Genomic DNA, 3487 nt, shown 5'->3' on the forward strand with positions numbered 1-3487 from the left:
TCACAACTATAACGTGATTCTCGCCAGCAGCCCTTCAATCAATCTTTCTACAATTCTATTTGAACGTACGACAGGTAAACAGTGTCATGTTTATTTTATTGACCTAATTAGCCTTCCTTTATATATTCATCTTTTGTCTTAGAACAAGGTCCTCAACAAATCTACCTTCGCCGCTATTTGCGTCTATCAGAAGTGCATGTGCATGCATGTAAACGGTGCTTCTGCAGAACCTAAGGACATGGCCATGCAACCATAAAAAAGCAGATTATGGATCGGAGCGCACTGACAGGGTGATCATGCATAGAAGGTTTCTTAAAGAAAGAGATGATCACGGAAGGGTACGTGGACAGATCAAGTTTGTAAAATTAAATCAGAAGTTGACGTTAATCTCCATCAGCTTATCAGTTTAATTAATTAGCAAGCTAATCAGGTTCGCGGCTCTTCTTCGTTTGTTAATTAAAACAGGCTTCTCCCTATTTCATGCATGCATTAGTATAAGTTAGCTCATTAATTACTTCTTTCTCTTTTGTAACTACACATGGATTATATATATATCCATCACCCATTGACTATAGTGCGTCCTGTATGTTTGATGGTAAATAAAAATGGTACGTCAATTTCTATAATAGAACATGCAAGTAACAATTATTTATTCGATAAATGTTAAAATAGGTTTTATCTCTTATTTGAAGAGATATATACTTCCATATATATCATTTGAGACCTACCTCTCTTTAGGATATTGTTACCGATACTAATCTAACAAGTGGGAGTAGTACCGAAAATTCACAAGTTATTTATTCTCAAGAGATATCTACCCTCTTGACTGTCAATCAGATGTATACACATATTGCTCTATACTTTCAAAGCACTAGAGAAGTCTTGATGTCATCGATATGATGGTACACTTTTGTACTAATTGATTCAACGGATTTATTTTCAACCTCACTTAGCGAAGATGTATATATACTTCTTCAAGGATGTGAGTAAGCTAAGTTATAAACAACATTTGATAACTTTAACGATTCAAAAAAAAAATTGATATATACTTAATATCTCGGATTAGAAGAAAAAAACTTGGTAATTATTATGTCGAGGTTTACATGTACACAACTAGGTTGAAATATATATTTTTATTGTTTGACGAACATGCATACTATGCTCCAAGCAGTGATAAATAGTGTAGGAATTGAATTAATTCGTTTTTCATTAATCATAGTTCCATTAGAAAGATTATCAAAGATGCAGTCATAGTAAATCCATTTTAAGAAAAAGAACATTTAACTATCACTACACTGGTCAAAGTCACCTGTGACGGGCCCAAACCCTCACCTTTGACGGTTTTGGGCTTGGTCAGTGATCAGTGGTCACTGGTAAGTCCAGTCACCTTTGACGGGTGGCCGGCCGTCAGTGGTGACATCCACCTCTGACGGGCAAGTTAATAGAAGGCCATCAGAGGTGTTGTTCTAAGCTAGACTAGGGCTTATTAGGACCCGTCACAGGTGTCTCATCTCTGACGAGCCCCTAAATAAAGGCCCGTCAGAGGTGATGATCTCCGGTATATAGTAGCCGTCACAGGGTGACCCACCTGTGACAGGCCCGAAAGTAAAGGCCCGTCACAGGTGGGTCACCTGTGACGGTCCGACGTTTGCGAGTCCGTCAGAGGTGAGGTTACCTGTGACGGATGTTTCTTCCGAACCGTCACTGATGAGTTAATTCCAGAAAAAAAATAAATGCTAAATATTGGCTAGCCTCAGGAATTGCTAGCCATGCCCTCTGAAAAACAGAAACATCACAGGTGCCAGTCACCCCCCCCTCCATATCACATATTCCCCAACTGCCCAACATCACAGATGCATCACATATCACAGATCCATCACAAAGCAACAATTTACAACATCACATATGCAACAATTTAATTTATTATAGCACACAATTCATACCCCATGAAAGTCCTCAAATGATTACCAAAATTTCTTGTATTCTGTTCGTTGTGAACCTCCACAACCTGTCAATAAGGGAAAAAAAAGGAGAAAACAGATGAATAGTACAACGTAAATTGTAGTTGATCAAATGTGATGACAATTTAGTAAAGTACCATAAATATTGCACATATGAAAGTAAATTACATTGCACTCTATAAAAACATAATTTTTTACATCGCCAAAAATTATAAAAACATCTTTTTTACATCACAATAAATTATCTAGCCAAGTTCATGAGTCTATTTGGCATGAAAACGTCCTTTCTTGTTCATTATTTCTGCAAGAATAAAGGCGCACACTTCGCCTCTGATAGCGGGGGGGTTGATGGGTGAGATCTTGAAGCCAGCTCTACCTTTCTGTTTAATAAATAAGAGGTTAATTAGCACGTTTTGAATAGCAATGTAGATATTGAAATGAGCTTATTCGCCATTAGCAACAACCTCAGGGTCGAAATCTTTCACCTCTCTTAGAAGTGTTGACATGTTGTGGCACACGTGGAAACCACATTGGTCTCCGATCTGTTGTGCGCATGCAAACTTGGTGTCATGATAAAGTTCGTTCTTGCCCTCCTTGTGCCTACCACCCTTTTCCACATATGGGCCCCAAGCCATATTTAAGGCCTTGGTGATTTCACTGAAATCATAATCTTTGGACTTATTGGAGTTAAGGTAGGTAACCCTACTCCACTTAGGTATGATGACTAGGAGAATCCAATGTCGCCTGCGCAGTGGTTATGTAGCGTTAGTACTAAGAACCTTAACTTCAAAAACAATATACACGAAGGGTATTGTCCTCTTACTCTTGGTTGTGTGCGCACATGATGTACTCCTTGTCTTGATGGGCCCATAAACACCGGTTGACATAGTCAACCACCTCAGTGAAGCTCTGTCGTAAATTAACCTCATTCACCATGGATGGATCAAGGAACCTAACCTGATTACCATGGCGACGACTCTCGATCCAACACAACCTTAAAATATTTACGTATTAGAACTAATTTAATTAGGAGATATAGTCCAGTCATATCACAAGTATAGAAGGTATGCACTTACAAGGAGTAGCATTTTAGAAGACCAGTGTCCAACTTCCGGATCCTGAAAAGGTCGAAGAGGTCATCAAAGCCTATAGTTATATAGGCAGGCGACGATAGGAACGGCTGGTGGTCGTGATGTCCAACTATGGATGACTCCCTCATTTTCCGCTTGGCATTGCTTAGCTCCATGTATTGCTTATGTAGATCTCGGCAAGCAATACCCATCACAGCTAACACATTGTCCTCCACCAATGGCATGCCTAGCTCAAATTGGGCTGGCGCCCTCACGACCTTCCCCGATTTGCTCACCGGCATCGACGTCGCAGCCTTGCCCCTTTTTGGCTCCGGCGCCAACTCCCCGACCTTCCCCTTGCCGCGTTGACGCTTCTGGCCCTTGACAAGTGGTGGGGAGCTATCGGCCTTTCTTGTGGTCTTTATTGGAGCCAAGCTTTGAGCTATATCTGCCAAG

General features: G+C 40.3%; 1 long non-coding RNA gene across 1 annotated transcript; it reads right to left on the reverse strand.

The window, feature by feature from the left end:
* Positions 1-2175: 2175 nt before the first annotated feature.
* Positions 2176-3202, reverse strand: LOC136356340 (uncharacterized). Its single transcript, XR_010741071.1, has 3 exons — positions 2785-3202; positions 2426-2705; positions 2176-2341 (listed from the first exon to the last, which is right to left on the reverse strand). It is a non-coding gene; the product is annotated as an uncharacterized lncRNA (long non-coding RNA).
* Positions 3203-3487: the final 285 nt, after the last annotated feature.

Source organism: Oryza sativa, chromosome 4 (assembly GCF_034140825.1).
Source record: "Oryza sativa Japonica Group chromosome 4, ASM3414082v1".
In the NCBI taxonomy this organism is placed as follows: domain Eukaryota; kingdom Viridiplantae; phylum Streptophyta; class Magnoliopsida; order Poales; family Poaceae; genus Oryza; species Oryza sativa.